This window comes from Anas platyrhynchos, chromosome 5 (genome assembly GCF_047663525.1).
Source record: "Anas platyrhynchos isolate ZD024472 breed Pekin duck chromosome 5, IASCAAS_PekinDuck_T2T, whole genome shotgun sequence".
NCBI classification, from domain to species: Eukaryota; Metazoa; Chordata; class Aves; order Anseriformes; family Anatidae; genus Anas; species Anas platyrhynchos.
Window position 1 is genome coordinate 14,206,967 of NC_092591.1, and position 24,576 is coordinate 14,231,542.

At 37.9% G+C, this 24,576-nt stretch overlaps 1 long non-coding RNA gene across 1 annotated transcript in view; it reads right to left on the minus strand.

The window, feature by feature from the left end:
* Positions 1–24,576, minus strand: part of LOC101805074 (uncharacterized) — a 119,547-nt gene that overhangs the window by 51,993 nt on the left and 42,978 nt on the right. Inside the window, exon 5 of the long non-coding RNA XR_005266362.2 lies at positions 15,405–15,491. This is a non-coding gene — a long non-coding RNA (uncharacterized lncRNA). The remainder of the gene's footprint in view (positions 1–15,404; positions 15,492–24,576) is intronic.

The following is a 24,576-nucleotide window of genomic DNA, read 5'->3' on the forward strand; positions in this document are numbered from 1 at the left end:
GCTTTTTTTTGTTTTCTTTTTCTGTAACATGTGTAAAACCCTTTTTCTGATGGGACAATAACTCCTGTGGAGTTTCTGTGACTCAGGAAGACAGAGCTAAGGTACAACAAATTTTGTCAGCCAGTTGTGAATGTAACTTTTAGCAGAGAGTCTCAAAAACACAACAATGCTTTTCAAAATCCCACCATGTTTTCTATTTCATTGTATTTTCTGTGATTGAACTGAAGCATTGTGGAGAGCTGATAAAAACTGTGGAAACACAGGGAAACATTTAATGGTACCAGGAATCTAGGCTATAGGCCTTCCAGCTTTTCAATCTTCTTGCAGACTAGTTTGATCTCCTTGCTGGAACTGTCTTTTGAATGACAGTGATGATATCTTCACTTTATTTTTATCCTGAGATCTTTATATATTCAGCCACCATTCTGGGTCTCAGGTTGTGCTTTCAGACTAGTTCATGGACATTTCAGTGGTGACACCCAGGGAAACTGAGCCCACTGCATTTCCATGAACAGGGGACAGACAAGACCAATCTTCTTGTGCAAGATTTGAAACAGAGCTAACAGATTCTGGCAAAGCAAGTTTTGTTGCTCACAGTCACACCATGGCTACTAAATTTTCCTGTTTTTATTTTAATTTGAGTTTGGACAGAAACAAAGAGAAAGGTTATGTCTCCATGTCTCCCCTGTAGGCAACTGAGAAAGAAGCAGCATATAATGAGGAGGCTAAATGAGTGGTAAAATTAAAATACACAAACCATTAAAACATTTAAAGGGTAGAAAAAAAGAGTGCTCATGGCATCTGTTTTAAGTCAGTACCTAAGGATTTTCTTACAGCCGATATGGGAACTCTTAAGAAACATAAACATTGTTATATACAATAGCATCTTTATCAAAAGCAAAAAATTCACAGAGTGCGGCCTTGGTACTTACAGTGTGAGAACATGAGTCTATCAAGTGCAAAAACTGCAAAAGCAGCAGAGGAAATAACCGGTGTGGCCTCTTGAGATGGTGGCATAGGCTGGTTTGTTTGCATACCTGGACAGTACATCTGGCACTCCCAGCAATCTGATTTGACAGGTTTATGTCTCCATCTACACAATACTACAGCACCACTGCCAACTGATACGTAACATCACACATATTTTATGCTTCTGTGTATACGCATATGGAATTGTCCCTGGAGCCACAAAGACAGAGAGCTTTTCTGTCCTTCATATTTTTTTAAAAGGATAAAGAACTGTTGTCTTCCAGTTCTTCTGATCAACTCCTGGCAAAGACAAGAAGACAGACAAACTTCAAATCAAACTCAGTAACTGGCTTTTCACTTTTTTGAACAATTTATTTTTTCAGTTTCTCATAATGAAGTTCTCAGCCTTTTGATTTGACTCATGGTGGAGTAAGCTCAAAATGAAACAGAAAGTCTATGGGCCCCATTACTCTCAGAAGGCTTCATATTTTATGTAAAGCTATATAATTAAGACAAGTGGGTACCTACAGTCAGAAATAGTTTAATGTCTTCTCTATTACTTTGAGTATACAGTTCCTCAAAATTACCAGCCAACAAACTAGAGTCAAGCTTAAACACCTGTCTTAAAAGAGCTTAAACAAGCTTAAAGCTTAAACACCTCATGTGTATAGTCCTTAAAAAAAAAAAAAAAAAAAAAAAAAAAAAAAAGTTTTATCTTTTGCACAGGTAAGATTTTTTTGATGCAAAACCATTGCTGATTTTCACATCTTCCCTTTTCCATGTGTGTCATTTCTAATAACTCATGGAAGGCAAAACCATTGTTTTCCAAACTTGAAATAGTGGTTTATTTATTTATTTTTTTACTTTGAATTTATTTTAGAATTTTATAATTCAGTTTTCTGTCAAATTTTATTTTAAAGTGTGTTTAAATCAGTAGCAAAGCCTAAACTTAAACTTCCATCCCTTTTACTTAAGAGAAACAGTCCAACTGCTAGGTGTAGTTTTGGCAGATGTTTATCTTTCTGAATTTTTTTGTTGGTACATCTTTGCTCACTGTACACTTAATCTCTGCTCTTGTGAGACCTCACCTGGAATACTGTGTTGAGCTCTGCAGCCCCCAGCACAAGAAGGACATGGATATATTAGAAGGAGTCCAGAGGAGGACCACAAGGATAATCAAAGGGCTGGAGCACCTCTCCTATGAAGACAGACTGAGAGAACTGGGGTTGTTCAGCTTGCAGAAGAGAAGGCTCTGGAGAGACCTTATAGTGGCCTTCCAGTACCTAAAAGGGCCCTGGAGAAAAGAGGGTCAGGAAAAGCTGGGGAGGAACTCTGTCAGGATGTGCTGTGCTTAGTTAAGGCTTTAAACTAAGAGAGGGTAGACTTAGTTTAGATGTTAGAAATTCTTTACTGTGAGGGTGGTGAGGCACTGGAACTGGTTGCCCAGAGAAGCTGTGGATGACCCATCCCTGGAGGTGTTCAGGGCCAGACTGGATGGGGCTTTGGGCAATCTGGTCTGGTGGGAGGTGTCCCTGCCCATAGCAGGGTGTTGGAAATGGGTGGTCTTTAAGGTCCCTTCCAACCATTCTGTGGTTCTATGATTCCATAATCCTTTCCTCCTTTTTTGGCACGTGTTATCATAACCCATAGACATACAATAAAATTCTTCTGTACAGAACTTTTCACCATTTTAATCTTTAAGTCTTAAGTACATATTCTTATAACCCTACATGAAAGAAAAGGTGGCGTACAGGTTTGCTATTGTTGGAAATGGTAGCTTAGCACAGGACTTGATGTCTATAAGAGGTACCAGAGTTGGTGTCAATTTTTTATTTTTTTTTTTGGTAGGAGTTTCTGCATGAGTTTACTATGAAAGATAAGCTCAGAAGAGAACCACCATTCCAAAAATTAAAGCAAAGAAAACACTCTAAGGTCCTCATAAAGTGGGTAACTAGACAAATGGTTATAAATCCAGATCCTGGATGTGAATGTTTTTCCAAGAAAAATGAAGGGGTTTTCATACGTCTCATATCTTTCTCTTAATGGATAAGTGTCTGTTCACACTCATGTGTAACTATGTATCTGAGAAGACCTGAAAATTTATGTTACCAGAAAAGAAAATGTGGTGTAAGAGCAGTCCAACTTCTGAAAGAATCAAAGTCTTATAGAAGGAACATAGAATCTGGCTCAGCATGCTTGTCCGTCTCCTCCCATGATCAACCTTCATTTCCATATTACTAATATTCTTCAGTTTGTCAGTCAAAGTCAGTTAGGAGCTAAATATATGAGTCAACCAAAGCCATAAGTGCAAATTATCACCCTTTCATCGAAGAAATGTGCAAAGTCACTACATGCTGATGAAGATCTTTATAACTGTAGCCTAAAAGCTGCACTGAGAAAAAGATGTTTAGTCCTGAAATAGGTCCAGCTTTCAGAAGAGTTAAAGTAGAAAAGAATCTCAGCCCAAACTGTGCATTATTTTCACACAATTATTTCAATAATCTAAAAAAAATAAGACCAATAATTCTGTGTCCAAAGCTTCCCAGGTACACTGCTATTAAATTAAAGGACCATCTCCATATTCTTGCATAGCCATAATCTGTTATAGTACTTACGGCATAATTCTTTGTCCTGTAATATGAAGTATTTGAGTTTGCACTTAATGCATAGGTGTAACATCAGTGGATGCCGGGGAAGCAAAGTCTACAGGTTTATATTTTTACATTAAAGAATCACATGCAAAAATAATTACTTGGCCTTTTGGTCTCCCACAATATTTTAAACAAGCCTAGTCTGTTGATTTAACATAATTTCAATTTCTGGAGCACTATTCAACATATATCTATAATCAGAAACTGCTTACAAAGGTAGTGGCTGGATAGCTGGGCCCAAAGAGTCGTGGTGAATGGAGTCAAGTCCAGTTGGAGGCCGGTCACTAGTGGCGTTCCCCAGGGCTCGGTGCTGGGGCCGGTCCTCTTTAATATCTTCATCAATGATCTGGATGAGGGCATTGAGTGCACCCTCAGTAAGTTCGCAGATGACACCAAGTTAGGTGCGTGTGTCAATCTGCTTGAGGGTAGGAAGGCTCTGCAGGAGGATCTGGATAGGCTGCACCGATGGGCTGAGGTCAACTGTATGAAGTTCAACAAGGCCAAGTGCTGGGTCCTGCACCTGGGGTGCAATAACCCCAAGCAGAGCTACAGGCTGGGAGATGAGTGGTTGGAGAGCTGCCTGGTGGAGAAGGACCTGGGAGTGATGGTTGATAGTCAGCTGAATATGAGCCAGCAGTGTGCTCAGGTGGCCAAGAAGGCCAACAGCATCCTGGCTTGCATAAGAAACAGTGTGACCAGGAGGGCTAAGGAGGTGATCGTCCCCCTGTACTCAGCTCTGGTGAGGCCGCACCTCGAGTACTGTGTTCAGTTTTGGGCCCTTCGCTACAAGAAGGACATCAAGGTGCTTGAGCAGGTCCAGAGAAGGGCAACAAAGCTGGTGAGGGGTCTGGAGAACAAGTCCTACAAGGAGCGGCTTAGGGAGCTGGGCTTGTTCAGCCTGGAGAAAAAGAGGCTCAGGGGCGACCTTATCGCTCTCTACAGATACCTCAAAGGAGGCTGTAGTGAGGTGGGGTTTGGCCTGTTCTCCCACATGCCTGGTGACAGGACGAGGGGGAATGGGCTTAAGTTGTGCCAGGGGAGTTTTATGTTGGATCTTAGGAAGAACTTCTTTACCGAAAGGGTTGTTAGACATTGGAACAGGCTGCCCAGGGAAGTGGTGGAGTCACCATCCCTGGACGTCTTTAAAAGACGTTTAGATGTAGAGCTTAGGGATATGGTTTAGTGGGGACTGTTAGTGTTAGGTCAGAGGTTGGACTCGATGATCTTGAGGTCTCTTCCAACCTAGAAATTCTGTGATTCTGTGTGATTCTGTAGTGTTAAATGTTAAACAAGGCATGCATGGCAGTCTTGGAGACACCCTTATGACTAAGAATTTGCTAGTGAGAGTGGAAACTGCTACACAAAGGGTTCTCATCAAGTCAGTTCACTTAGCAGGGAGGATTGAGATGGATTGGTTGTGAGGGATATAGTCTTAAAACACTCAGAATGATGGCAATGGTGTTGCCCCATATGCTGCGAATCAACTGCCTTATCTGTCTAGAATCTACTTTTCTTGAACCCCTCCTCTGTTACAAACTTGGTGCTGGCCTAAACTCAACTAAATAATGATGTTTTGTTTGACTTAACATGAATGAACTGTATTGTTTTGACCTGAGAGACTATTGTGGCATTTATTGACATTAGGGTTTCATGCCACCATAAAATTCTACTCAGAGTGCACTCAAAATGCAAATTTTCAATTAAACTTCTTACATTCATGCCAATATAAGCTGGTAAAATTTAATTTTTTTTTTCTGCTGCACCAATATAAAAATTTTATAGCACTGAAATTAGGAGCTAAAGACCTTTTCCAAAAGTGTTCACAATTATTTTATCCATATTTTTAATATTCATAAAAGTGGCAAGAACAAAGTGAAGCAAATTTGCATTTCATATCGCACTAAAGCTACTCCACATATACACGATAACACATCCTGAGAACAATGAGATATCCTGTCACATGTATGCATTTTCTAGAACTGCACAAAAGGAGGTTTTCAGGGATGCATAAATTAACTTCCTACCTTTAAATTATTAACCCAGGCTGTTTCCTGAATATGAACCAATATCAAAGGACATCTCTCCCCCACTCTTTTGCTCCCCCTAAAAGGAGCACACTCTATTGTCAGTCTTTCCTCACTTAAAGTTGATGACTTAAGAATTAGGGTTACTTGGAGACTGAAAAGTGGTTCTAAATGAGTTTTTTTTACAGTTCTTCTATTAATGCTACTTTTGGAGTGGCAGAGTGCATATTGTGGATATCATTAAAAGTTACTTCAGATTCCCTAACATAGTTATTTTGAGAAACAAATGAATGAGCTCTCCACGCTTTGATATTTAGAGAGAAAAAAAGTTTTAGTCAAGTTTCAATGAGTCCTTAAACAAGAAGAGCTGAATGAAGTCTTTAACCTGGATCCCATCCCTGATCAAATATCCCAGAAGCACTTTCCTGTTGGCTATGCAGCAATAGATGGACCTGTACATACATTTCCCTGACGTGGTATTGTTAATACTGGCCATCACCAGAGCTGAAACCATGTGACAGCCAGTTGTGACTGATGGCTACATTTGTTATATCTCTTGAAGTAGGTTTTCCAAATGCCAGAAATTGGCAAAATAATCTTCAAAAACATTTTCTGCTGACACTGTTTTTTGCAAAACCTACAGTCTGATTGCAGACCTTTTCAGAAGGAGACAAAAAAGGTCAAATTTGTAGATAAATGGTTTTGAATTATTAACTCCCTTCTAGTAACAGGTGATATTAAAAATACAATCTTAATGAATTCCTCTAGGGCCACATCCACAAATTAATGCCACATATGCAAAACTTTCTATGGGAAAACAAATTAGATTGACGAAAGTAGGAACTAAAAAGCAAATGTTCACAACGGCAGCCAACCGGACAGTCAGTGTGAATGAATGCATTTTACTCAGCCAGCAAGTAATTTTACAGCAACTTTTTAAACCTTGTTTGGAGATTGCTCTGAGTCAATCTACAATTGCTTTTTCAGTTGAAAATTAAGTGCTATTGAACATGTTAGTAGCATGGTTTTTCCACACAATCTTGTAAAAACAAAAAAAAAAAACAAACAAACAAAAAAAAAAAACTAGCAAACCAGTAACTACTCCAATGTAGAAGTGTTTTCCATAAATACACAAAAGTCATGATTTAATAGCCCTAACTTCCTACTTTACAACTTGAAACCATCACACTTAACATTACCTAATAAAGGAGTGCATAACAATGCAAAGATTATTATTTTCCATGCTTAATTCAGACAAATCAGCAATGAACACATTCTAGACATTACTCAGGATTTCTTACTTATCATGTGAAAAAAAAAAAAAAAAAAGACTTTTATTGACCTGAACTGATGTGCATTTAAATCAAGGTAATTTTGCCAGTGATATGGGACTGGGTATTAAACTCCTTTTGTTAAATTTGTACTTCACTCATAAGCTCTTTAGTCTAAATTTGAACTGATTTCTAAGCAAGTATTTTTTCTTCTGTTCAGTGTTGCTTAACTAACTCACTGTTTCATTAGTTTTTGCACGTTTTGTAAAATATTCTCCCACTCAGCATTAGGAGTGCTGAAGTACCAGAAGAAAAATAATTTCATCTGGGTATCGCAGTATGATCATATGGAATTATTACCCCAAAAATCTTCTGATGTCACCCTCTCTCATTCTTATCTTATAGATCCAAGGATCTGAATAGTACATATAAGTACCCAAACTTCTGGATAATTATCTGACATTAAATGAATCTTCATAAATTCAATTCTAATTATACACAAAACAGAGTTAACTTGGAGCAGTATAAGTTAATGAAAAAACAAAATCAGTAAAAGATTCAGTAAAATATTTCCTTTTGTAGCATAACTGTAAGTTTATGCTACATGAGAACTGTGCAGTTTGGGTGTGCTGATTACCCAAAGATATTTTCATGGTAGCCTGAGACTCCACACATACCAAAATGCAAAACCACATCTGTTTTCTCAGTTTAAATTGCTACATGATGCTCACTCAGCCTCTGTACTCTGGCATGTGCCAAAACCTTGGCTGAATAAAAAGAATGCCTGCCAAATATATCCACTTTCTAAAAGTATGCAAATAGAGGACTTTGGGGATGCATAACTCAGCCTTCTTTCTCAAAGTTACATTAACAATATCCCCCTTTGTCACTGGAGCAATGTAAACAAAAACTGTTAAAAAAAAAAAAAAAAGAAAAGAGGTAAATCCCTACCTACGTCATGATGCTTCTCACAGAATTTGAGTAAACTACACGTGGTCGTAAAAAAGGGGGGACTTTTTAAATTGCTTGGCATGTCCACATTACAACAGAACATGATATGATGAGCATAGCTCAGCCAAAACAGCCTTGAGCCACCCTGGGTTGGGATGAGGATGGCTGTGCTGTGGTTAAGAAACTGAACTGGGACTAAAGGTCTCTGTTCAATCATTCAGCCTTTCTGCAGACTTTGTTTGTGATCTTGGGTTGCTCAGTATCTACATCCTTCAGATCCTGAGATATGAAAAGGCAGTCATTATACTTCTTTTCTCCCATCCTTTTGCTTTCTGATGTGTGTAGACAGACTTTTGCTACATGCTTTGTACAGAACTGAATATATGATCTGGAGCTCACACAATACTTCTGTCATTTCACTATCAGTAAATGAAACTATCTATTACAATTTTTCTATTATAATTGGTCATTATGTTTTACCAGAAGACTCATCACATAGAGCCAAGTCAGGATTGCTCACAATGTTCCTATAGCCCCTGAAATCAAAACAAATCTCCCATGCACAAGGCTCTTGAGGATTCATAGACATCAGCCCAGTAAATAAACAACACTGAAAATGTAGAAAGGGCATGGGCTGGAAGTTTTCAGTGCCTTTTTTTGCATATCAGAATATCAACCTACAGTAGCTGCTTTCCCCTTCTCAGCTTGCAGATCCCCTTAATTTCCCCTGAGATGATCTGAGCAAAGTCTATGCTCTCCCTCTGTATGTTCTCCTAGTCAAGTGCTCCAGCACCTTTATACCTTTATTACTGCTATTATATGATAGTAACTAGAGTAACTAGAGTACCATTCAGAAGTAGGTAAAAATGTCCTTAATCTTAAATCCAAGAGTAGTTCAACAGATTTGCATAAGGAATCTCATCCAATGTAGTAAAGAATAGACAGCTGGGTAACTGGGTTATCGAATTCAGTCTCATGTAGTTATCAGCTTACAGTTAACTATGACACATGCATTTAGCACACAGCAGTCCATAATTCTCCAGCAACAGCAGGTACATCAGGCTACCTAATGTTTTATGATATCTTTAACAGAAAAACAACAGTGTACCAAGGGAAGTGTTCAGGAGGGGTCAGGAGGATCACCAAAACGGTGATTGAAAAGGTGGTAAAAATCTTTCATAACTCCAAACTTGGCAACTGTTTAACCTAAGCATCTGTGTACTTCCTACATGCAGTATTACCAGGACTTCCCCAAGGTAGACCCTATCGTTTTCCTCTGCATCTGAATTTGAAAGTCATTTCCAGATTTGACTATGCTACTGGCTGTATGGGAGAGACATGATAGAGAGTTAGTTAGATAGGTGCCTCAAGTTTTTTTTAAGCTCTCTGGGAAAAAGAGAGCTTAAAAAAAAAAGAAAAAAAAAAGGAAAAAAAAAAAAAAAAACTTTAGCTCTGAATATAATACAATGAATAAGGGAAACAAATGGCAGTGAGAATAAAAGATGAAGATTAAAATTCTGTGTGGACATGTTACCATTTATTTTTTTGTACTTTTCACTTTCAAATTCAGTAATTCATCTTTTATTTTGAACTGAATGGAAAGGATCTGGGGTTTCATATTTGTTGGTCTTACTATAAAGAACAACTAATTAGGAAAAATATGAAGGAGGAAGAGAAAGTGACCTGCCTAGCAGTCCGACTGTCTATGAGCTTTCCAGAAAAAAGCCATTCTCCTTTCCACCATAAAAGTGCTGAGTAATTCCCTTGAGCTGCAGACATTCCCATCCTATTAAAACCAAAGTGAGCTAAGCAGCATTCACAGCTTCTTAGGGATGCTCAACAGGTTGTAGGATGGAGCGAGCAGGAAGTGATCTCAAAGAGCAGGTACACAGAAACAGACCTACTCCATTGCCTTCAGGCAAGCATTTCTCCAGCAGTTAATTTAAATGGAATTAAAATTCAGTGATCAAACACAGTCCTTTCAGATGAAGAACAAGGAAATTAAAAGTAAGGAACTGTGTTCATGCAACACTGTGATTGCAGTGAATGCCCCAAATGGTTAGAGCTGCAGATAAGAAAGATCCAAGAATAAGTGTGTCCATGACACCCACAAATGGTATTTCTCACTCCTGCTTTCCTTGTTGAAAATGAATAAATCTAGCCTAGGAGTAATGACAGTCATGTAGAGGCAGTTTTGCCACAGAACATGTGAGAATCTCAGCAGAGTCAGCATCACTGTGTTACCCCCTCAGCTGGTATCACAGGTCAGTTTTCTATGTGAGCCCTTACATACAGGAGGTAGCAGGGAACTGGTTATATTTTTAATGCTCATTTTGAATGAGGCTGCTCTAAGTTTATGCCCAGCCTCCTGTTCCCAAATTCAGCACATACTCATATCAGACAAATATTTTCTAACTGCAGAATAATTAGGCAGCAGAATGAATGTTTCTGCATGTATGCTCAAACATGCAAAGCCCCAGTGCATGCAGTGCATGTGTGCATGTATATATGTGCAAGCACTGCTCTGCATATATATTTTGCTTTTTTGTTTTCCTTAGGAGGGACATAGTGGGCACATAACGCCTTCCTCCCTTGGCCCCCCATGCTCACCGACACACACAAACCCAATCACATCGAAGGGACCTTGCAGGAGTCAAGACCAGGGCTTTAAAGCTTTGCTACCATTTTTGACAAGACAGCCTGAAAAGGACGAGCTGGAGCCATCTTTCAGGAGTTTTCTTTCCCTGACAGAAATCAGCAGGGTTAGAATAAACTGCATAAGTTATCAGCTCCTCAGGAAAGAACATGAAAAAAGCCCTTCTATCACTTAATGAAAAATAGCTTCTTTTTTGGACAGAACTTCATAGGCTTGCAATCAAGCCGTGGCTCCCCCCTCCTTTCCTTCCTTGACGTGCCATAGAGGCAAATCAAGTCGGCATCTATTAATAATATTTTCCCCTGCTCCTTTCATTTCTCTGCATGTCCTACCACTGTCAGGCCCCGTGATGGAGCAGCGCCTTTATCTCGTCCGAGTCTGGTCTGTCAGGGTGATAAACAATTCTAACAAGAATCAGAATAAAGATCTTCCCAGTAGACTCGGCGGAGAGATAGAGGCTTTTCTCATTTTCTCGACGGAAAAAAAAAAAAAAAAAAAAAAAAAAAAAAATTTAATCTAGCAGCTCCGGCTTTTTTCAAGCGTCACATTCAAAGAGATGCAAATTTGTCAGAGCTGAGACCCCGGCTGACTCTCAGCACTGCGTGAATGTCAAAGGGGGGACTCGAAGCCTTTGACATCCCTGCCTTTTTTGGGGGCTATCTGCTGAAATAAATAAAAAAAAAAAAAAAAAAAAAAAAAAAAAAAAGGAGAGGAAAAAAAGGAAATGCTTTGTAGTGTATGTTTCAACAATTTTCATAAGTTTTCTTCTGAAATAAAATAGTGCCATTGGGAAGGTAAAGTGAGAGAAGGGGGGAAAGGGAGAGAGAGGGAATGGGAGACAGAAAGAAAGGGGCAGAAGGGAACATAAACTTGTCCATTTGTATTTAAACATGTCATGTTAACAGTAACATTTTAAGATCATGGGTATCTGCTTGTACCTCACACACACACACACACAAAATCAATTTGCATAACCCTGACATGGGTGCTATGAGGATAGTATTTCATGTGTATGTGTCTGTCCTCATTTGTTTACATGCATGATTTTAAATGTGCAAGCAACCATATATGCATTCAGATTTATAGCCATTGAAGAACTGCACCCAGAGTGTGTGTCTGCACCTATCATAACTCTGTGTATTATTATGTGCTCTTTTGCTATATGTTGACCATGTAGTCTCCACTGAATGAATCAGAAATTAAGCCAGTACTCTAAAGATCATGCCATCTGAAGGACAAATACAGTTAGAACTCAAGCACAATGATGATATGAGGAGGAGGGGAAAGAGGTTTTGTTGCTGTTTTTTTGTTTTGTTTTTTTTTTAATTTTTGATTACATTTTCATTATTAATTATTTCTGAAGGTATTATTATTATTATTATTATTATTATTATTATTATTATTATTATTATTATTATTATTATTATTATTATTTAGTGACCTGAACTGTAAGAATTATAGAATAAATTAATCCTTTAAAGACTAATATCTATATATTTCTTAGATAAGGAAAGACAGCTATATTATTGTCATACAGTGGATGAAATTTGTCCCAAATGTGTCTATCTCTTCAGAATAAAATATTTCAAGAAAAAGGAGGATTTCATAAATCTGGAAGTTCAGAAGTCATGGCATTTTTATACATCTCTTGTTTCATTAAAATAAATAAATATGCCTATTGCTTTAAGCATTAAAATGGACCACAGTAAATCCTGAAGCTTTAGAAATTAGCAGATCACCTCAAAGTGTGGTAAAGGGCCGACTCCAACCTACACTTTTCCACCATATGTATAAATGCAATGTAGGGTCATCTATATCATCCTATATTCTTAAACACAAAATAATTTTGAAATTTATTATTATGGAGGAAAAGTAAGTTCAAGGTTCTAGCAAATGTGGATCTGTTGGGTAGATTTAAAGAAGGAGTTCCTGGTGTATATTACCATAGAAATGGGAAATAAGTAGAAGAAAAAGAATGCAGTCAAAAACTATTTATTTTTTTTCAGAACTGCTCTTTACTGAAGAAATGTAGGCACAGATTTGTAACACAGTCTGACCACTTCAGACCAAGACAACATGCCAGGACCAAGACAAAGGTGGCCTTTTCTAGTCGTATCTGTACATTAGCTCCAGCCTTTGGTTACCAGAGACATTTCCTCACCCCTTAGTTTGGCTTCTGACCACTCAAAGCAATTCCCAGGAGGCTTTTGAGGCAATTGCCTTCTTCTGTAAAGTATTCTAGCAATTACCAGGGATAAGCGTCATACAGAGGCTGAAAATTATTGTGCCAATCCAGATCCAAAGTGCCTAGTTTAATCCACTCACTGTGTAGCAGTGAGTAATCACTGAGTAACATTTGTGGTGCGTAGAAAAGTATTGGCAATGGGTTATGGGCTTTTTATTGCCCTTGTCTTCAGGCTAATTCTGAATTCAGTTACCACCTCAGTTACCACCTCCTCAGTCATACCTAGTCAGGCACATTGCACTCTCTCCTCAAGACTGTTGCTGAAAACTCTGATCATTAATTACTAGACTCTTACTTACAATCAATGCAAGTGCTAATACTCTCCAGTCTCCACTCAGCCTGAATTGGTTAAATAATAAACTGGCTTTTACTGCTGTAATGATTCATTTGTAAGAGAGTTGTCCTAGAAACTCCAATACGTTGCATAAGACTATTTAAATGAGGTATTGAAGTGCTTTTTCTCAGAGGCTCCCAGATCACTCACTTTTTTTTTTTTTTTCCCTCTAAAAAAAGGCATCCAAGTTATTATCCTAGCTGGGAAGCAGACTTGCCAGGAGTTAGGGGCTTAATTCTGAGAAAAAAATACCCGCTGGGCTGTGCTGAACCTGGTAGGCAGCATTTGGTCACCATCCCACCACAGCTGGCTCAGAGCTGGGCCAAGCAGATCACCGCATACCTGAGCATTCCTGGTCTGTGGAGGGATGTAACTGGGTGGTAGCAACATGCTTTTTCTCCTTCAGCGAGGATACACTTGGCAGAGACCACTGCTTTTGGTTTGCTATAATCCTGGAGGTGATGGTTATCACCAACAGAATTCCATGTTTAGGTGGGGTATCTGAGAACAGAGAATGATGTGGATGAATGCACAGCCTGCAGTCTGAAGACCATGCAGAGGTGGAAGCTGGCCTGAGAACACCAAGAGCAACTGGACTTGAGGGAGGAAAACCAAAGTATAATAACGAATAATGGTCTCTGAAAGGCAAAAGAATAATTAGGTGGATAAATGAAGCACTAAACCACTTAGTTACTCTAAAAGGTTTCTTTCTCTAACTATAAGAAAACAGGGTCTGCAACTGGAGTGCCACAGTGTCAAGTGAAGCAAATAGACCTGAATGATACCCCGATATGACAGCAACATGCTGAGGTTAAAATGCTCAGGATCAGCTTAGTAGCTGGACACACAATTTAATCCTGCTCCCTACACCTTCCTTCAATGTCAACAGGCACTTTGTTGGATTCCGAAATATACATGTATTTATATATATATTATTATATATATATATTTTCCCCCAGAAAGTTATACTTCTTCAGATGCTTAAATGCATTTAATAACTGGATTGTTTAGTACTGCCAGTCTTTAGCGCTGTTCTTCCTCTTCTAAGTATATCATCAATCTGCTCTCCTGAGTTATTTCAAGAGACACATGTTGGGCTAAATCAGAACCCAAATGACTTGAGTTAAAACTGCAGAATGCATTGCTAAGTTCTAACTCCAGAACACATTTCATTCTGATGTTATCCGATCTGCCAGAAAATTCTAAGAAACCAGCAAGAAATTAAAAATAATAATAAATTTAAAAATAATAATAAATTTAAAAAAAGAAAAAAAAAAAAAGAAGAGAGAGAGAGAGAGAGAGACTAGCTATATTTGTGTGGTTTTTTTTTTCATTACTTATGCTGTTCACAGAGCTTGCAAATGATTTTTGTTTAGAGAAAAAAAAAAAAAACACACACAAATTTTCATACACAACATCAACATCTCCTACTGGCTCTGTGTATGATCCCTATTATGTACATGTTTACATGTTTCATGTACAGCTAAGAATCAAAGACAGGGTAAAGTATTGAGGCTTTCTTCTGGATCACAGGAAAGGTTTGTTCTGCTTTAGAAATCCCCAAAATAATGAGTCTCCTGTAGCAGCAAATGTAGATACAAGGGAGTGGTATCAAGTTTTGTTGTAAAATCTAGATTGTTTGCAAGCATTACACTTCTTTAATAATGAAATGACAACAGCAGTGTATTTGGGGTTTCTTCAATGAACATTAAAACAATGTTTACTTTCAACATCTGTGAAGTTTTTTTCTTGAGAATGCCATAAATTGGGAATTACCACATATAAATAGCAAATTGAGTCCATATTATAAGCTTCTATATACCCCCCCAAAAATTGCCTCTATGTACACCCTTTTATTTGTCATTATCTGAAACAGATTTGGCACATCCACAGTGCCAAATCCTGCCCTCACCATCCCTGCTGCATGTCCACGCGTCAGTGATGTCACTGTCAATGTAGGACAAGTCAGCCTGAACAACAGCAGCTCATTAGACAATTCACACTTTAGTAGATTTTGTTGAATGGACAATCAGTTTATTATTTTTATGGGTTTGCTGTAACCATTATTTTGCTTGCTGTCCTAGTAAGGTTTCAGCTACACAGCTGGGCCCACTCCTGCAAACCCACATCACTTCTGCATACAAATAGCATGGGGAGGGTTTGGAGGATTTAGCCCCTGCTTTATAAACTGTGTAAATTATTTTAGAAGTCACGTCAGGTATAGCTTATTCCAAGATTTGTTTGCAAATTTTAATCAGAAAACACAGAAGGGATATGCACTATAGATTGAAATATTCTCTCACCTTCAGCTATGCCCAGGTTGACTTACTGTGGGCTGAAAAAATCGGCAGAAGATACAGCATGCCTGATAGAGGAAGGCTGGACACAAACTAGAGAAAACACATAAAGAAACATTTATTTAAAAAAAAGTAAATCAACCATAAAGATCCTCCCAGTAGACCTGGGAGATGGAAGCCTTTCTCATTTTCTCCATGGCAAAATTTAATCTAGCGGCTTGGCTTTTCAAGCGTCATATTCAAAGAGATGCAAATTTGTCAGAGCTTAGACCCCAGCTGACTTTTAGCACTTTGTGAATGTCAAAGGGGCTTAAAGGTTGAAGTGTCTTTACCTCCTTCCATCCTTAGTAATTCAAAACCAGGCTGAAAATACAAAGCACCACCTCTACCTGTTTGTTCAGGCCTTTCTATTTCATGTGTACCTGCTGGCTATAAAAATGTTTGTTTCAGGTGTTGTTATCTGTTTTAACTAAAAGCACATATAGAAATGAGCATGCAATTGAAAAATGTTCCACTGGAGAATCCAGCAACAGCAGAAAACCTTCCCCTTCTGAGAGCTGCCCTGTCCCCCACTGCACATATACGCATTTTAGAGGTTCTTGCAACATAGCCTATTCCCAATTGACTGATTTCAGAACTGCTATTAACTGAGTAGTAATCTCACCCAGTGACATGGTTCACTTCATACAGTCTCAGGAGGTAATATATCTAATAAAAATAAAAGTAATAAAAATAAAAGCAACCCTAATGAATACTACATACCATGTTAGGTATGTACTATATCACATAGCAGGAGACACCTGAAAGGAGTGCCAATGGCTTTTTTTACATCTCTTATATGATGTAAATATCAATCTACTAATGGAGTTCCCATTGATGAAAAATAAGAAAGAAAAAAAAAAAAAAGCATTGAACAGATTGAGACAGACTAATCTTGTTTGCTAAAAAATGGCAACAACAACAAAAAAAAAAGTACATATAAGCAAAAGCAAAAGGATTTAAGCTCAGTTCCATGGGTAAGTTGTTTATTAAATTAAATTACATTAACATATACAAGATTGGTGTGAAGGGAAGCCCCCAACAGCCTTTACCGAATGACAGATTCAGTGACTGAACTGGAGCTCTAAGGCTGGACCTAGAGTAACAGTTTCAGAGAAGTGTTTCTTCTCATTTAACAATTTATCAGTCCATTTGATGACGAATTTACTGGAAAAGGATGACTATCTCTTTAAAAAAGTAGTTTGGACAGTGTTTTTTGGTTTTAAAGTCTGGAGACGGTGGCATTAGATTGATTAGGTGTGTACATGTTGGCTGAGAAAGCTGTAGAAAGGGGAATGGAAGTGTTTGACAAGATGAAAGACTATTCAACATGTTAGACAGCTGGTTGAGTGAAAAGATCTATAACAGCACAGTAAAATATACTCAACAGTAAATGATACCTTCACTGCAAAAGCTACTACAAGTTAGGTCACACAATTTTAGCCTAGGATGACAGGTTCAACCAAACAAAGTTTAAAACACACAATTAATGTGCATGTGCCTGGTAACAGACAGATAGCACTTGAGAAATTGAGACAGACAGGAGTTCCCTCTTCCAAATTAAATAGTGACTATGCAAAGTTTCCAAGCCAGATTCTGATCTCACTTGGTCAGAGTAACCACTCCAATCTCAGAGGAGTTGTTCCTAATTTACACCAAGGTAAGAGAGATCAGGATCTGTCCCATTCCTCAGTTGATTACCTTGCTATAGAAAATGAACACTTGTGAAAAATAATGGTGTTAGGGGAATTGTGAACCTTCTTTCTGCAGTCCTGTAGTGAGTGACGAGTACCGTCAAGGGCTATATGTAACTGTATTATGTTTTTTGATTTGCACATGAAGGCTTTGCAATCACCATGTGATTTTCATAACTAACGAAGCACAAAACACACCAGTATGACAGGAATAGTGAACTGTCATGTATGCTATAGATAGAAGATAAAAAGAAAATGGTTAAATGACATTCAATGTTTTTTCAGAAGAAAAAAAAAAAAAAAAAGGGAATTTCAGGTGGTTTTCTGGTGATAGTCTAGCAAGGATTATGGTAGACTATAAAATAGTCTAAAACCAAATGATGCTTTTCCTGCAGACAATAATAGGACTTTTGGATCTGGACACAGTTGGCTAATCTTATTTGATTATTCATGATGCAATGATCACTCTAGATAGCAGTGGTTGTACCAAAAAGCCTTTTAATCAAAGGTAAATATGATGCATGAAACTAAAAACTTTATCAGAAGAGCTCATATTTCTTTTGTTTTCCCACTGAGTTAAAGTAATGAGGAATATAGCAGAGGGTAACATTGAAGCAATATTTTTTTTCCTCAGACTCTTAAATCCTTTATACCACTGGGGAAAAGTATTCTAATATACACCCACACTTTGAGGTCACTTTATGTTGCAAGTGCAGAGAGGCCTTAGTTCAAATGAGGATTAGGCCCAAGGTAAATAGGATTTTCAAAAAAATTTTAAATGTATTTCTTTTTTTAGAATGTGCCTTCTTTCCTAGCCCTGCTGTTTGAGTGACAATGCAGAGCTTCAAAGTCTTTATGACATTTTATTTAGAAGAGGTAAAAAAAAAAAAAAAAACATTTTTTTTTTCTTTTTGTGAAATCAGTCCTTTTGTTCACTACCCTTGTATAAGCCGTTTTCATCACAAGGTTTCAGAGAGAGCAAATAGAGCATTTGTTAACTTTATTCCACTGAATATTTGACTATAACATGTATTTTTTAATACTAATGTTAACACATATTTCTTTAATTATAAAGCCCTAAAGGTACGTCAAACTAAGTAAACCATTAGATTGTCAGAACATTAATAATCTATTAGTCTACATAGAGTTGCTCATGCAGTGCAATGGGCCAGGGGGTTTGTTTTCAGGATTCATAGTCAACACACAAGGGTATCTATTGCTAGCTCCACCAGGAACATAGAGTGTAACCTTGAAAATGCAACCTAGTGGTTATCTGCCTCAGTTTTCCCCCTTGTAAAAGTCTAGAGATGTTTTGAGGTCTTCAGATGAAAGGTGCTATTAAATGCACAAAGTATTTATTAATTAATATTATGCTGAGAAAATGACATTTGTGCTTCTGAAATGTAAATAATGCATTAAAACTCATCTATAATACTGTAAGTGCTTCTTCATAAGCAGATATTTATAAATTATATGGTGTACTGAGAAATTATTTCAGTAATCCAAATGATTAAAGGCACAACTTCTGGTATGAAAGTGCTCCAAACATACAGACTGCTTCACCTATTCATCTATATTGGCACTATTGCATTTTCTTTCTTTTCTTTGGTGTTTTATTTTATTTTATTTTTTTTATTATTTTTTTTTTGGGGGGGGGGGAGGAGGAACAGGAGGATAAAGGTTTCTACCATCTTTCTTGAAGAATGTTAATTGTTCTGGAGTTTTTCTTTTTAATCTTTTTTTTTTTTTTTTTTTTTTTTTCTCTGGGGATTTTAAAGCATAATTTCAGTGTTGGTGTTCTAATATACTTATTAATGTCACCTCCTTCCCCTGGTCGTTATTCTCAGGAAATTCCTTTTGCACAGAAAGTTATTTCTTTAATTGCTTTGAAGCTTTGTCTGACTAGAATACTAAGATGTCTCAAGTCACTCTTGCAGTTCACCAATTATATATATAGATTCTGTGTAGCTGAAATGGAAGGTATAGTGCAAAACAGAAACATCAGAGACAGAAACTGTTGATCAGACAGAGAACATCTTATATTTCTGATGCAAACTGTTTCAGGCTATAGGCTGTACTCATCAAAACAGTAAGCCCACATAATGAATGACTTATGGATCACAAACCACTTGTTTCAAAGATAATTTTACCTCCTGCAATGAAAGTGGAGCAAGTACTGGATGTCCAGAATCAGAAAAGCTAAATGGTAACACCAACTGTGTAGTTGTTTGGTGCTTAGAAAAAAATGATCAGCAACTATGTCTTGCCTTTTTAGGACAACTGGATTAACAACTACAGCAGCTTTGAAATCAGGGTGTCACAAGCCATGAGCCGCATGTTGCTTCTGTTGTACCACAGGAAGACTGAACTCAGGTGTTCCTTCTGCCTCACTTAAAAATGGCCAGGTTTTGTCTCAGAAACTGGCAGCTGCTGTTTTTTTCAACCCCTAAAGCATCCCCTGGCTGTGAGGATGCATCCCATGCCTTTAGTCCAAACTCAAGAGAAACAGAAAACTCTTCTACATCTTTCTTCTCCTATATTGGGGGTTTATCCCACTCATTAGGAAAGCTCATATGAATGAGGTAAGCAGTAACAATTCTATTCCTCAAAATGTAGCCTTGTGTGTAATAGCTGAAATATATTATCTTGACTAATTATTCTTTCATTTGTGTTCAAGACAAGGAATGTAACTGGGTTTATATGCACTATACAGTGCTATGCCATAATGATAGAACCCTGCATAGTCTTTGCTGCAGATAGCAGGGACAGTGTACCCTGGGTTTGGGGGCTTCAGGCTGCAGATGAAACATTGGTTTATTTCAGTGCAGCCCTAGGCTTCCGTATGCCAAAATATACTGTTCATGGACCCAGGCTGCGTCAGCTAGTTTCTCTATAAGAAGTGCTGCTTTTAGGTACATATGTGCTTTCCTAAGCTAGCCTTAGTGTTTCTGCTAATGCTTGAGTAGTAGGAATAAAAATCATCATTAACAGAAAAGTGGTTACATAACAAATATATATATATACATTATACGCATAGTTTATATAGAAAGGCACAAGGCCTTTTAGTATTTATGGGCTTCTCCCATTAAAATAAACGTTTGTGTTTTTTTACTAAAAATTACAGTTAATTACATTTTATGAGATTCTATTTTATGAGATGAAGTATCAGACTTCAACTTTGACTTTGTTAACCTAATTGTATGCCTCAATTAAAGTCTACCAATCTATCAGTTTGTGAGGGTAAAATCATCCATCACAAAGTTTCTTGGTTACAGATCACTAATTAACGGGTAACTGAGATAGATTTTAATCATTGTTAAAGACCTGCAATTTCGTACATTGCTGTTGCAGAACTGCGTAGTCAATTAAGCAACAATAACCTGCCTATTTTACTTGGTATATTATACTAATGCCTTGGGATGTTTGCATGAAATACATAAATTCTCTTGTATTGTGGTTAATTAAATCCAAGACCACGGTCTGTAAAAGTCACCTGTCTGACATCTGGAGAATGTGTGGGAATCAATGCCAAAGACCAAACTGAAGCAACAACTGCTTAAACTAACAAAGTAATTTATGTCCTTCAAAGAGCAGAAAGAGAAAGAATGCAATATTTTTTAGTTCCTTTAAGTTTTATTATGATTTTATGAGACCATTCTTGCTGGCAGAGAAGAGGTTGGTGTCAGGGGACTGGTGCTGCTTCCAAGTGTAACTGCCTCAACCAAGTCAGACAAGAATGACAAAAAAAAAGTATTTTTTGTCATTCTTTGCACAAATGAAAGAAACTTGTCATTCCAACTTCACAAAACAGCACTAGAGATGAAATGCTCAACTCCACTGGGACAGCCATTTTTTTGCTGTTATTACAGAAGAAAATTATAACCATAAAAATGTCCAATTTAGAAAAAAGGTGCCACTTTAGTGTCATTTGCATAAAAGCTGTTACATACAAATTGTTATAAAGACAAATGTGTAGCACTCTTGTTGAAAATTGCTTATATCTTAGGTGCTTTGCCTGAAACGACATAAAGGCCTCTTCAAACTGAAATTCATTCTCAGGTAAATAAAGCTGAAAAAGAATTCTCACCTATTTGTATGTACGTGAGCAGTTTTTCATATTGTCTTAAACAGATTCTGACATGCATTTCTTTCATACATTCCCTTCTTAGCCTGCTGGTGGCCTCCATTATGATAACTTGCCTTTGCAGATGAGGGCAGATGAAAAGCTTGTCCTTAGTGCAAGACTATAAATAAGCTAAGGTAACTTTCTGTAAATGCAGTACAGCTGTTACTTTCTTCTGTTAGAATGTGCTTGCAAATACCCTTCTACAATGAACTGATCATTGTCCAAACCTGAGATGGAATACTCATGTCTCTGTCACTACGACTGTAGTGAAATGCATAGAGAAATTTGTTGATCCTTTCTCAGAATGTCAACTAGATGTTGTCTTGCCTATTGGAAAATTAATATTTTGATGATTATTATTATGATGATGACAATCTTTCTGTGTTTTGAAGTGGTGATAAGATTTGTCAGCCAATAATACAACTTCATTACACTTGGCATTTTTGTCACTCCACTGTTATTGACTCCTATGAAGAAGTTCTTCTAAATTGTGCTGGAGGCAATAAAGGGGCTCCACTTCCGTTTCTCTATCCTTGCTCCCTCCTGAACCAGAGGATATACCCCCCAAAGCAGTCCAGTACTGTATTTTCTTACTCACATTCTGCATCATGCCAAGCTGATGGGTCAGACTGATTAGTGGTAGCGTGCATTTTTGCCACTCCCCACTGACTGACTTTTGCCAGTCCAATAATATCTATGCAATTGCAGAATTATTAAGTTATTGTAACCTGGGTGTAAGCAGAGAAACAGCTAACTATGGAACCCCAAGTTGAGATGTCTAACTCATCAAACCTTCTACATACCATACCATGGTATTCCCAGATTCTTTGTTGTGTCTGAGATAAAGAAGCAAAGTAAAATATATTATGGTTAGCTTAATCCATTAGCTTTGAGGCCCATAAGCATACTGATGACCCGCTGAGACACATTCTGTGTTGCAGTACTAATAACACTACGTTATATGGAAAGATAGGCAGCAAAATTAAAAATACGGTGTTCTCTAGAACTACATAGTACAGGGCCAACAGCACCAATATATCTATAGATACTTTCTCTTCTTTTCTAAAGGTTCATTACATTTCCAAGCAAAATAAAGTAATAAAATAAACAGAAAAAAAAAATAATGTTTAATTATCTAAATACATTGCAAACACTAAATTCCAACAGATCCATGTCAGAGAGAACCCAGAATTTCAGGTGATGACAGGAGCATCCAGAAGCACCTCAAACATTTGAACAGTAACTGTGAATGTGTAATTTTGTAATTTAAAAGCAGTATAAGAAGAAAATTGTGACCAATTCTCTCCCTTTTTTGTTCTTAACATGAAAAAATTCTGATATCTGGCTTTGACTCTCTCAGGACTAGATCCTGATGCCTTCTGGATGGAGGGTTCTGCACAGCTGTGTGACTGTGACCAGGTTGTGTGAGCTGAAGTGTCGCCTTAGCTGGCACCACTCCCCACCATCTGCACTTCTTTCTGCACGATTCCTATGCTATGCAAGAAAGTTACATGTTCTTCAGATAAAAACTGGGAAAACACAGGTAAAATAAAATGTGTTTTTCTTTCTTATTTATATTCTCATTAATTTGTTAGAAAGCACCAACCAAAATGATCAACAAATGATGTTCTCCCAGAATACTTAGTTTATTGTGATTTTTTTTGTTGTTGCTTTCAGATATGAGTGAGGAGACATACTCACCTATAACTGCCTTGAAATGGTGAATTCCTTACACTGAAGCAACTACCAGTTCTTCTGATAATCTAGTCAGCAAAGAGTTGATGTTAATCCAGCTTGAATACTTACACACAGTAAAATTTTGCCACACATTAAAGAAGAAATAAAACATTTTTGCACTAGTCTGTTATAAAGAATTACACCCTTAATTATGATTCTCCACCTTGCCTCAGGTATATGTCCAAAATGGGGTTTTGCTATCATTGTTATCCAAAAATCTAATCTTGAAAATTATTTCACAAGTGAGAACACCTCCTTGACATAATTAGCTCCCATTAAAATCAATTAAACTAGGCATGAAAGTTAAGCAATTTGCATGAGCAAAGACATTATAAGAATATGACTTCTGTGTGTTATTTACTGCTGCACTGGTAAGAGGGAGAAAAAAAAAAAGTAATTTAATTTATTCTTCTTTCAAGTTTTAAACATCACAGATAACTGCAAACAATAAATTCTGTCTATTAAAATCTCTACTGAAGAAATGATCAGGGGAAGACTAGAGACAAAAACCTTCTGATTCTCCTGTGTTCATAGTAAGCCATAATAGCTGCCTTGATGATTGTCCTTTGCCCTTATGAGGTACAAAGAGAAAGCAGAAATATGTGTTTTCAATCTCATCAGGCATGAGGATGAGGTAAATATCAAGGTAAAGACACTATGTAAATTTAGGTCCCTTGATACCTCACACAAAAGTCTCCTAGATGAAAAAGACTGTGGCCACTGGACATGGTGTGAAGAGTTTCACAGAGGAGAAACCAGGTGGAGGAAAGAAACTTTCCCCTTATGAACTTCTGCCATCGGGTGCTGGGAGCAGAGAGCAGAACTTCCCTCTGAGCTTCCCCTCCTTGGGGAACTGCAGAAAGAAATGAGGTCACCTCTGAGCCTCCTCTTCTCCAGACCGGACAACCCAAGTGTCCTCAACCTCTCCTCACAGGATGTGTCTTCCAGTCCCGTTACCAGCTTTGTTGCCCTTTAGACACTTTCAAGGACCTTAACATCCTTTTTATATTATGGAGTCCAGAACTGCACACAATATTCTGGGTGAGGACGTACCAACACTAAGTATAGCAGGAGAATCACTTCTTTGGACTAGCTAGTTATGTACGCTGGGTTTAACACCCTCCAAAATGAAGGTTGACCGCTTGTCTGCCAGGGCACACTGCTGGCTTGTGCTAAGCCAGCTGCCCACCGGTAACCCCAGGTCCCTTTCTGCTGAGCTGCTCCCCAGCCACTCATTCCCAGCCTGTGTCTGGGTCCAGCATTTCTATGTCCCAGGTGTAGCACCCAGCATTTTAATTTGTTGAACTTCATGCCATTGCTAATCAGCCAGTGCTCCCATCTATCTAGCTCCTTCTGCAAGGTGTCTCATCCCTCCAGGGAGTCAGCAGTACCTGCCAGTTTAGTACCATAGGTAAACTTGCTGAGGATGCACTCCATTCCTGTGTCCAGATTAATGATAAAAATGTTTAACAGAACTGGCCCTGGAATTGAGCCATGGGGAACACAACTAGTCACCATCCACCTGCCAGAGGTAGCTTAATTTACGACAATCCTTTGAGCAATACTGTTGAGACAGTTCATC